This window comes from Copadichromis virginalis, linkage group LG6 (genome assembly GCF_057382275.1).
Source record: "Copadichromis virginalis isolate Kocher_CV1m ecotype Utaka linkage group LG6, C_Virginalis_male_GT1.1, whole genome shotgun sequence".
Taxonomy (NCBI): domain Eukaryota; kingdom Metazoa; phylum Chordata; class Actinopteri; order Cichliformes; family Cichlidae; genus Copadichromis; species Copadichromis virginalis.
In genome coordinates, this window is record NC_140623.1 from 25,899,303 (window position 1) to 25,911,645 (window position 12,343).

The 12,343-nt window shown below is 42.8% G+C and overlaps 2 protein-coding genes across 6 annotated transcripts in view; one reads left to right on the forward strand and one right to left on the reverse strand.

The window, feature by feature from the left end:
• The window catches only part of LOC146707890 (uncharacterized), a 49,913-nt gene extending 48,058 nt beyond the window's left edge, over positions 1-1,855 (reverse strand). Inside the window, exon 1 of the mRNA XM_085459471.1 lies at positions 1,823-1,855. The gene's annotated coding sequence lies outside the window, so the exon portion shown is untranslated. The remainder of the gene's footprint in view (positions 1-1,822) is intronic.
• A 35-nt stretch (positions 1,856-1,890) lies between these two features.
• ptprdb (protein tyrosine phosphatase receptor type Db) overlaps positions 1,891-12,343 on the forward strand; it is a 164,293-nt gene continuing 153,840 nt past the window's right edge. For all 5 annotated transcript variants that reach the window (XM_085459469.1, XM_085459465.1, XM_085459467.1 and 2 more), the window contains exon 1: positions 1,891-1,950. The gene's annotated coding sequence lies outside the window, so the exon portion shown is untranslated. The remainder of the gene's footprint in view (positions 1,951-12,343) is intronic.

Here is a 12,343-nt window from a genome sequence, read left to right on the forward strand (position 1 = left end):
AAGGGTTATAAGGCCATTTCCAAACAATTTCAAGTCCATCATTCTACAGTGAGAGTGACTGTTCACAAAACATTCAGTATAGCTGACAATCTTCCCAGGAGTGGACATCCCAGCAAATTCACCCCAAGGTCTTACGCAGCAATGCTCAGAGAAATTGCAAAAATCCAAACGCTACATCTCAGACTCTACAGGTCTCAGTTAGCAAGTGAAATGTCAAAGTTCATGACAGTACAATTAGAAAGATTATGCACGTATGGTTTGTTTGGAGAGGCTGCCAGGAGAAAGACTCTTCTGTCTAAACAAAATGCAGCAGCATGGCTTACGTTTGCAAAGATGCATGTGAACAAACCACTAAACTTCTGGAACAATGTCCTTTGGATAGACGAGACCAAAGTGGAGATGCTTGGCCATAGTGCACAGCTCCACAGATGTGAGGCCATCTGCCTGACAGATAAAACTTGGTGGAAAGTGGGTCACAAAACAGGACAATGGTTCCAAGCACAGCAGCAAATCAGTGACAGCTGCAAAAGCATCAAGCTGTTTCAATGGCCCAGTCAAAGTCCAGAACTCGACCTCATTGACAAGCGGTGGCAGGGCCCTATGAGAGCTGTGCATAGATGAATGTCCACAAGCCTCAATAAACTCAAGCAATGTTGTCAAGACGTGTCGGCCAAAATTTCTCCACAGCAATGTGATAGATTGATAAAGTCATACAGAAACCCATTATTTCAAGTTATTGCTGCTAAAGGTGGTTCTACAAACCATAGCATGCACTCTGTTTCCCCCCACACTGCTTCTGAATTTTGGCTTAGTTTTTGTTGAATAAACGTAATGTGTGATAACCTGATAAGACTCAGATCATTTTTTCCCTTTTGTGTCCTGATAGATAAAGTCTTAGAACAGAAAGAGGGTGTATTGTCTGTTTCACATGATTACATAATGTATATGTAAATATTTGAAACAGTGCATTTGTGATTTGTGTTTTACTTTTTTAAAACTTTTTTTGACACCAGAACTTTCATCAACTGAGGTACAAAAGGTTTGCTGAAAGATCCCAGATTCCTCTAAAGAAACATTTGTACCTTGTAGAACATGAATTGTGTATAAAATATAGTTATTACTACTCTTTATCTCTCTCTGTCGTTCTCCCTTTTTGTGTTATCCAAGTCAGACTTTCTGTGTAAGGGAAATAACTGGCAAGCTGTATAATTATTGCTAATCTGTGTGTGTGTCTCTGTGTGTGTGTTTGGCAAGACCATCAGCCCCTTGTGGTTAGAGCGTGCATATTGACTATTACTATTATTATTATTACTATTATTATTCTTGTAGCATTTTTAGTGCAACCCTAAACATGCCCGAGTCGAATTGGAAATAATGTTTTAAGACCTCCCATCGGCTCCTGTGATATCATTTCTGGAGCAAAGATGTTCTGTGCTCATATTTCGACCTACTAGAGAAACTTTCAAGTGGTGAATTTTTATAATTCACTTCCGTGGGCTCGTCTCTCTCTCCCTCTCTCTCTCGTTCTCTCTCTCTCTCCCTCTCTCGCTCTCTCCCCTCCGGAGCTTATCTCTGTGCGCATCGTCAGCATCAGTTTGAAGTCAAATCTGACAGCCGCTGCCTTTCCCGGTCCTTTAACGGTCTCTTTTACTCTCTGGTGGTCATCCCGCCTCATTTAAGAGGTACAGCCCCGGATTACAAAGATATACGTGTGTAATTATTGATCTACTTTTCGGGTGGGTAGGTGGGGGGAGATTGACCTCGATTGCCGCCCGAGATGTGGGAATCTGGCTGACGTGCTTTTTTGTCAATGTGGTCTTACCTTTTCTCTTTGCAGTTCAGTCGGGACTGTGGGACCGCATCTGATCGCTGTCTTCAACTTGGGGCGAAGAAAGACACGGGAAACTCCTCGGGATTCTCCATACACCGAGCGCTGATCTGGATATTGTGGTGAGTACACTTTGACCGGAATTGTTGCTTGATGTTTTTTTCCTTCCTCATTTTTTGCGGAAAACATCCCAAAGTGCCCCATTCTGGTTCGCTGTAATGGTCCATATTGGCAGTGTGTTGAAACACCGAGTACTTTTGTCTTTTTCTTTTTGGTTTATTCTTTTAATAATCACCATCAGACACTTCAAGAAGTGTTTTATGAATTGTCTTTTTGTGCCCAAAGCGGAAAACGAGCGTGTGCAGCGCAGCTCCTCCGCTGCTCCCTCTACATTTTAACTTCTCGCTTATTATGCATGGGACTTAAACGTGGCTATTTGTGACAATTAGAAGTGGTGTCAGTATTCCACTCACGGACGGCGGTGAGAGTAAAATACAGCCGGCCGGGTGAGGGAGTTGGGGGGTTGGGGGGGGGGCAGATTAGGTGAGATGAGTGAGGAGTGTGAGAAGAAAGGACGCAGGGATCCCTCAGGGAAAGCGCTGCTTCCCTCCTTTTTATGAGGGGGATTTTATTAGTCTTTTTATTCCCTACAATGATGACATTATCTGATAGTGTTCTAAAGCCTCTACTTAATATGCTTTTATTGTCAGTGCCATTACTACTCATTATATACATAGTGACATCCTACAGTACAACTGCCTGTGCTGTAGGCACAAATCTATGAGGCCATTTTCTGCTTTTATTGTCCTGTTTATCAATTAAGCTTGTCTATAATGGAAATATCACACTTCCTCCAACATAAAACATTACTCTCCCACACACCATCCGTTAGCATCTCACCTCCCACATAGCCACACTTGCTGTCCACAGCCGATTATCTGGTTATGTGCCACCATTTGCACTAATAGAGAGTCCCTACTTAATGTAATGACAACTCTATCTGTCAGGCCATGCACAACAGAGGGCTGCTTAAAGGCTCATAAGCGGTGTCATCAAGGCCAGATTGAGAGGCCATAAAGACACAGAAGACAAGACAAAGTGCCTTCAGAGGTTGTCTGAGTAGTTTTCTGATGTGGTTTATTGTCCGAGTACAGTATGGGGCTGTCATTGTGAAGCATGCGACCCAGAATGTGTGTGCCCTGATGTGTGTGCGTCTTAGTGGCTGTTTGTGTGAGCCGGATCTGCTCAGTCATGTGTGTGCAAGGAAAGAATAAGTGAGCATAAAGAAAAGAGGGACAGAGAGAAGGAGAGAGAGGGGGAGAGATTATGCTAACTCAAAGTATTGAAGGAAAAAGGAAAACCCATGTAAGCAGTTTTTCTTTTTAGCCTATATATTTATATATTTAGCTGTCAGGGTCTTCACTGAAACACACTTGGTTCTTTTGGCTTTGACATGCTTGTCACCAGCTTGAGGTGTATATGAAAGAAGGCCACTGCTTATTTTAGCTATACAACCTGCGAGCATAAACAAGAAGAGGCTAAGAGGACTGACCAAACAAGAGCATAGATTTAAACACATATGAAGGCAGCTTGTAACTTAGGTGACGTGAGTGGAAAGTGCCGGGGTTCACTTGCACTTACTGGCCGAAAAGCCGAGGTGAAAACGCACGAAGGCCACCGTCTTGCCGCCGGTCGGCGGGCTCAGGATATTCAATAATCAGAATTTATTTCGTGTTGTCTAGCTACATTTACCGTAACAGTAATAATGTATCAAAGAAAATTCATTTCAGTGGGAAATTGTCCTCTGTCGTACCTCCTCAATTTGCCTCCTGCACTCTGTTTAGATGAGTTTCAGTTCTGGGATTCACACAGATGTTTCAGTGGAGAATTTGAACCTCATTGTAGACGTGGACAGGCAATCATGCAACGAGCCAAACATTTAGCCTTTATAACCCCCATCAGTTTTTTTTTTCGTCAGGTGAAAATGAGATGTAGTCTCAGATGATGTGCTGATATGCTGCCGCTGATGGCAGTCAAGATGATGATGATGATGGCAGTCCTATTGTGGTTCTTCTTAATGATAGCTATAATGCTGACCAGTTGATTATCGCTCACGCTGAAGGAGGTAGGTATATTACATCATGGTTATGATGCTGTGATGGTAATGCACTACATCTTAAAACAGAAGAAGATTAAAAGCACTTCATTTCCCACAGTGCTTTTCATTTTGAGATATGTGCAAGTTCTAGTGTCTTTGAGCGGAGGCAAACACCAGGTTAAAGGAAGAAGTTAAGTATCTTGACAGCAGGACAAATGTCCCTGCTTGTATTTGGTGGCGTTATTAAGATGGTGGGCTGAGAGCATCACCACAGTTTTTTAGAACATGACAACCCATGCAAAATGGTAGAGGCATACGAAGCAAATCCTGATTTTTTCCATGTGACAGATTGGGTATGTTTTTCTTTTTTTCCTTTCCTCCGGATGTTGTTTGTTCTCTCGGATGCACACTTACTAAATCACACATAACAGCGCACACACACATGTACTTTTGCGCATTATCTAATTTTCAGCGTGGACAAATATGACAATGAGGAATGAAGAATTTAACACCAAAAACTCATTGATGCAGGCCCACAGTCACATTTGGTTACATACTTAGGTAAAACCTCATTGTGTCTTTTGCTTATCCTCCACCCATTCTGTCAAACAGAACATGGCCTTGGGCTTAAAAATATCTGAGTACAAACACAGTCATACTCACACGGACACACACAGTTTTTGCAGGGACAGCCCTGGCGTGCTGGCACCAAACCAAAGAGGTGGTGATAACGAGGCTGAAGTTAGTTAGGATTTTAGCTGCGCCTGAACCTCCTAACACCCTTTCTAAATCTGATTCATCCCAAAATGAGATGTTTTTCCAAGAGAAGGAGATGAAAATACTCTCTCTTCCTCTGTTTTTCCTCTCCCTCTCTTCTTCCCTTGCCAGTTGAGCTCATCCACCCCCCACCCCCCAATCCACCCAGCCTTCTATTACTCTCATACTCTCACACACTATCTGTTTCACACCCCGTTCCTCCCTCCCGTTCTCTCACATCTCTCTCCTCCCCTGGCACCTCGATGTGTTTCTCTTTAATTGAGATGCATTTCAATGTGGTGCAAATTAGCTTTCTACAGCTCCAGCCTAAACTTGCAACGTATGTAAGCGTGTGCCCGTGCATGTTTGCATGCATGTACATGTGCGCGTGCGTGTGTGTGAAAAAAATTCCCACGGTTAAAAGTGAAGGCGTTATACGTTCCTATTCATTTCTCCATTGTGTCTACTGATGCCTCATCTCTCCCACAAATTTACATTTTTAGTACAGCGCTAATAACGTTCGCTGGTTTGGAATGCTTTAGTTCGTCTCTTTTGGCTGGAAGAATTCACTTGGCCACCCTCTATGGATTTGAATTCTGATCTGTGCCTCTGAGAGATGACAGTGCATGGCAGCTCATTAGGGAGAGGGATGGAAGTCAGGAGGGTCAGGAAGGTTATAGAGACATGTTTCAGTTATCCACTGCTTGTCTTCCTCTTTCCTGATCTGATCGAGCGCTGTTTTGCTAAAGGGGAAAGCTGCTTGGTGATATTCTGTACACATTGCACCATGAGGGCAGTGGTACAGTGTGCCTCACTTAACACGGTAATGGACTGATAGACTGTTAAAAATGTTTTTGAGTAGAAAAAGAAGGCTATTTGTGCATTTTAAGGAAATTATAGAAAATTAGAGGAGTGTTTTGCAGCCTGGGGATTCACAATCCAAAAGGTCAGAAGATAAATATCAGGGGTAGGGGGGCTTAGTGTTAGGTAATTAACAAGATTACAAGATTAGTAACACACATTTTGATATTGCAAATTCAGCTGACCTTTTCTGACTTCTCAGAAATGTTCTAATCTAACCTGTTTCAAGTTCAAGTTCAAAATTTTATTCGCCACATGCGACCATATGAACTTTTCACATCTTTAAAACTCTTCAGACTCTCCTTTAACATATACTCACTGGGTGAAATGATTGCCCTGCCTGACACTATGCCCCAGGTACGTCTAGTATCAAAACATTAACTTTGTTTAAGTTAAATGATATTTTTAATCCCAAATGAAAGTAATGAAAGAAAAATAACATTTTCAAAATAAAAGCCTCATGTCGGACTTGCATGCTTAATACCCTTCCTTGCGATATTCAGCTCTGCTATACAACTCCTGCTACTATAACACTCTTTGTGTGTGCACATCTCTATTTATATGCACATGTGTAGGTGAGAGGTATATGACTGTGAACATGGTGGGGTGCACTTTGTGTGTGCCGATGTATGTGCACATGCATGTGTGTATGTGCTGGAGCAGGAGAAGTCATTAGGGAGAGTGATGCTGACAGTGGGGTGACCTTGGGGCTCCCAGTCTTCCTCCTGTCGATGAAGGGGATGACTTAGTGCCTCCCTCCCCACCCATGATGGCTCATTTATTATCATTAGGCACACAGTCAAAAGATGCTGCTCAGACCCTCAAGACAGAGAGTTACATCTGTGCATGTGTGTGTGCATGTGCTCGTCTGTGCGTGTATGTTTATGTCACTGAGAGTGAGAGACAACAGGATGGAGACAGAACAGGAAGCCTTATCTCTTATAACTGCTGCATGTCTGAGCATGTGTTTGTCAGCCTGTGCTTGTCACAGGTACGCTTGCCTTCGCGTTAGCTTGTGAACATGTGCTTATCCGTATCTTGACGGCAGACGCATTGCCTGTCAGTCCACATCTGGCCGTGTGCTTCACTTCTCTGCCTGCGCACCACGCAGTATAAATAAGGGTCTGTGCCATAACCCTAACCTTACGTCACCTTAGCCAGCCAGCGAGCAACATCAGTGGTATATGGCTACATCAGGGCGGCCTCGCTGCTATCGTTTCTCAGCGTGATGGATGGAGACTTCTGCAGGCCAGTCAATACCCAATCTGAGCCCCACTGTCCTGATTTAAGATACAGCAGCACCCAGGTGACACACTCAGAAGCATGCCACTTTAATCACTCTGAACATCAACTCTACACTGCCAAGATTGGTGTGTGGGTGGGTTAGTGTGCGTGCATAAGTGCGTGTGTGTGTGTTTTTGTATTAGTATCTCACTCTGTCCAGCAGTGCTGTAATCACACAACGATCGGCAAGTGCTTGCACTTCTGACAGAGTTAACATTTCTTTAGAATGTAAAGGGAGTGACATAAATAACGTATACGAGGTGGGATTTATGCTGTGTGTAGCTTGAAAGGTAGGATAAAACATATATTATATAACGGGGGGTAAAAATTGCACCAAGCCTTATATGAGGTGAACATCCCCAGCTGTAATCCCCATCACCCATAAAATATACTTCTAACAGCTTTGAAAATGACTAAATGTATCTGTTGTCTTTATTTGATTCACTGGAGTCATAACAATGTTGGAGTGTGATGTCGTACTACTATATAAGAAAAAGTAGGCAGGGGGGAGATAACTAGACACAGAAAAGACCTGAGAGCACAGTCTGGGTTCATGGTTAACGTTGATTTTAATGTTGATTTCTCGAGAAATTCGACATTCAACCCAGAACTCGACTTCCCCCTGATCGAGTACCTTAACAAGCCTGTGAAAGCATTTTTTATTCTTCAGCTGCTTGGAGCGAAGGTGTTATACGACATGAAAAGGTGAACATCTAACTGATGTATTCATCTTTACGTATTCACTATGTGCTTACACACCACTCTGCGTTCAATCATTAGTTATTATTAATCTCTGGCTCTCTCCCTCAGAGTGTTTTTCATCATGTCTTCCTCCCATCACCCCCAACCGGTCGCGACAGATGGCCACCCCCTCCCTGAGCCTGGTTCTGTCAGAGGTTTCTTCCTGTTAAAAGGGAGTTTTTCCTTCCTACTGTTGCCAAGTGTTTGCTCAAATGAGGTCGCTTGATCGTTGGGTTTTCTATGTTTCTCTGTTTTATTGTACATTATTATCTTTACCTTACAATATGGCGCCATATAAATAAAACCAAACTGAATTGTCTCTGAACATTTTGCGCAGGCAGTGAGTTTCGTTTACATTTAATATGTCCTTGCTATTTTATTAACGAAACGTAATTCATGTAATTCAGTTAATTTGTTTTTTTTAGTCTTTTTCTAGTCTCACATTCATTCTGCTTTACGGTAAAACGTACTATTAGTGAAAAAGGTGGGCAACTTAAATTCAGCATCCTCGATGTGTAACAGTGTTTCAGTTTACGAGCGCACCGTGCAGGAGAAAAGGCTTCAGTGTGTTCAGTAATCAAGGGAAGATTGTGTTTGCATGAGTAAGCGGCTGGATATCACTGCTTTATCAGAGTAATCTGTTTGCACTGGTTCAAATTGTTCCCTCTTGACATGTCATCATTCACAAACTATACATGCACAAAGCATACTTAGTTGTGTATACAAAAACACGCTTGCACACACACACACACGCAAACACAGCCCCTCCCATTCAGCCCCTCCGATTTGGCTGTTAGTCTAATTTATGAGGTGCCGTTAATTTGGCCTAAACGCTCGTTGCGAGACCTCCCTCCACTCTCATCCCTTCATCTCTGTATCCCTCCTTCTCTTCCTCCCTCTCATCAGTCACCCGGCAGAGTAAATCAGAGGGGTGGTATTGCACAGCAGGCAATACATAGACTGGACACCTTGACTAATATACCGCTGTCCTTCTCCCTTCCTCTCTTCCCGAGTCTATCGAACTTCTCCATCCCTCCCTTTCTCCATGTCTCCTGGCCGCTGTCTAAATCAAATTTGGCTCTTCTCCTTTTCTCTTTTCCCCCCTCTGCCCTCCTTTTAGATTTGCATCCCCCATTATTTCTGTCTACACTTCTTTTACCTCCCCTGTGCACTTTCTCTTCGCTCGTGTCCTTTTCCCTCCCCCATACTTCTTTCGTCCACCACTCTTCCTCCACTCTCTTTCTTCGCTCTCTTACCTTGCTTCTCCTCTTCCCCCATTCTCCTGCTCGTGTTAGGTGTAAATTTAGAACAGAAGGCATGAGGGAATGCTATGTGTGTTTGTGTGTGCCTACGTGTGTATGTGTGTGAGCGTGAGAGAAACTACATGAAAGCTTTTCAGACTCGCCATAAAGCGTTCAGATGGGGCTGATTAAAATCCTAAAGCCTTGGTTTTCATCCACATTTAGGATTCACATGAAATCGAATATACACACTCACGTGCACTCACTTATACACACGTGCACATGCGATTGCACATTAACACGCGCAAAACGCATGCACACACAAGTTTCCCTTCTCATTATCTTCCTTTTATTACCCTCTCTTGCTGCCTACTTGTCTTTTTTTCTCCTCTCTCGCTCTGTCAAACACAAACACACTAGTGGAAGGTGTTCCCTTCCGATGCAGTGGAAGCGAACAGAAACAACATCAGGCATCCGAGTCTCCCTCATCACTTTACGTCACATTGTTCTTTCTAATTTCATACATTGCACACACTTGGGAGTAAACCTGCGCTTCAACCGCTCGGCACACCTATACATCACTGTCCATCTTCCCACCTTTCACCCCCTCCCTCCTTCTCAACTGCTCTTGGTTTCGTGTCTATCTATTTTCCTTCTTTTCTCTTCTCATTTCTCACCTTCGCTCTCTCATGCACGCCTATCTATTAGCCCAATCTTTGTCCCTTCTCCTCTCTCTTCTTCAAAGTTCCGGAGCACAGAGGGTTTTTAGCTGTTTTTCAGTAAATGTAACAACATCTTGCCTTCTGTTCTGTTCAACACTCCCCCAACCCTCCACCCCCCTGCCCCCTTTTCACAATCTCTACCAGCCCCTCTCTCCTCTTTCTGTCACTTCTACCTCTCTCAGCAGTCTGCTAGTGCACACTTATAGTCGCAAGATAAAACATGCTACCTCTGCCTTATCCCTCTGTGTATTACATAAATCCACCATGGGTATCATTAAGCAAGGCCACCTCCAAACAGTACCTCATTCCATATAAAGCTCAGACTCTTTGGACTAAATTGACTTGAAGTGGCTTAATTAGAACAGAATAGAATAGAATAGAATTTTTTTTTTAAGAATAACACAAAAATATATATATTTTTAGATCATGTTTACTTAACAAGTAGGAATAGGTTTATTGCAGTAGCAACAACTAACACTTAAGGTTCATGTATGACCGCTGGGATCCAGTGATGCTCCAGCTAATGCGCTAAAAATGTAAAAGAAACTAACAGCTGCAGGGAATTTCAATTTCTTGCCTTTATTTTAAGCAAAGTTAAAACAGACCGACCCTCACATCAGTACTCTGAAACTTAATTAAAATCATAGTTGGAATGTTCCAGGTACCTGTACAACCTTGCCAACATTTTGCTTTAGCAGTCATTAATACAGCTTAGGTTGGCTCGCTGCGATCCTGAGAATGTTTCAGTCTTTTTTTTTTTCTAACTAAAATTTAACTGCACTGAATTTAACATTCAGGCTGCTCTAAAGTGAAAGTGAACCAAACTCCCTGGTCCAAAATCTAACATAAGACTTAAAAGGAGAGTGGAGGCTCACATCGTTGAGTCAGTAATACAAGTTGCTACAGAAGAGCTTACTTAAGCAGTTGCTGGCACAAAAATTTGGCTGTTAATTAAAAATGATATACTGAATGTAGCGAGAGCAATTCTGAAAAGTAAAAAAAAAAAATCTGTGAAAACAAAATATTAGGCGCGTTTAATAAGTTAGTTAAAAGTTAGTGTACATTTGCATGCATTTCCCATCTCCATCTTCAATAAAGCACTTATTTGCTGCTTTTATACATTAGAACTGTTTCAGTAAATGAGAGATTATTAGGTAAGATGATCATTCGACTAAACATTTATAACCATATATCTATGACAAGCAAGTATCATCTAGAATAGAATAGAGATGTTCTGCGTGTGCAGAAGAGGAAAGATAATCAAGTGTTTCTTTCATTTGCTTGTTTGAATTATATTGTGTGCTTGCCCATAGAACTCACTTGTGAAATTTTATTCACCAGTAAATATATTCAGATCTTATTCATACGATTCAGTGTCATAAATCAGGGGTTATCTGCTTCTGGTAGTGCTGCCTGCCTGCTAACACAGTCAGGTAAGAGCAGAATGATGAATTATTATTATTGTATAAAAATATTTTCTCTAACTTGACCCCAACTTGATTGTGAGAGATCACTGGAGCCACTCAAGTGTGAAGCATTAAAGAAAAGGTAGTTATTTTAATATTGTTACGCGTGGATTTGCATGTGTGAAACACAAGCGTCGAACTCCCCAGTCACTATGGGTCAACACTTTCAACTTAAATAATTATCAAATTCATAGACAGACACAGAACCTGCAAATCAAGTATGAATCAGATGTGTTTTCTTGTGTGAATCCATTATGTGGCTGTAACTCTGCGAGATCTCTGGGAGGCAGGCCAAGTGTCTCTGGCTGAGTCGCCTCCATTCGCTGTATGTCTGTTCAGTCAGCCACACAGAAGACAGATAGAACTACCAGTCTGCTCACCCCTCCAGTCACACCAATGTAATCAGACCTCAACAGCCATAAACCACCGGCTATGGACACTCTGCCCAGCCCGCTGTCACACACACTCACACGCATAGAAACACAATCTCAAGTACACAGAAACGAATGCAAGTGTAGACTCATGCACAAGGACAGATCTGTGTGCGTAAACAGAAATGAAAGCACACAGACGAGAGATGCATGTACGCAAATCTGTACATGCTGACACATACATGCGCAGACTCGCAGCTTTAAGTGAATCATCGAGAGCTGAGTGGTGGGCCTCCATAAGTTTGAGCTTTTTGCCCAAGGAGCTTAGTCCAAGACATTCCTCTCTGCTTGGGCAGGAAGGATGTCTTCTGACCCAAAGGGAATTTTAATCATTTTGCTAAGTGCTACACTCTGTGTGTGTGTGTGTGTGTGTGTGTGTGTGTGTGTGTGTGTGTAAGGATGGACTACTGTCTGCTCTGTGTGAGTTACAGTAAGTGAAAGCTTGTGTCTTTATCTCCCTCCCGCACTGTCTCTTGCCTTCCATCATTCTTTTAGCACTTCCATCAGTGTCTGTTTCCCCCTCACCACCGCCTGCGTCTCAGGCCATTTTGTGTCTGTTTGTCTTTTTGTTATCTTGTATCTTTTGTTCTCCTTCTCAACAAACTACCGTTCAATGTCTCCCTCGCCCATCTCACTATCTTTCTTCACTCTCTCTCTACCTCTCCAGCTTTGTGGTGTGAACAATGGTGGATGACTGTGCTTTAGGAGATTTACTGCTGGATCCTCTCTCTGTCAGGTGTCGAGACGAAAGGAAAGCGATGACGAGGGGGGGGCTGAGGGGGCCAGGTGGGTTGGTGGGGGGGAGCAGATGGAAGATAGAGCAGTACACAGGGAGATGAAGAAGGCCGAGAAGGGAGGGAAATGGAATCAGAGGATGACGGCAAAGAAAAGGATGAGACAGAGAAGATTATGCAG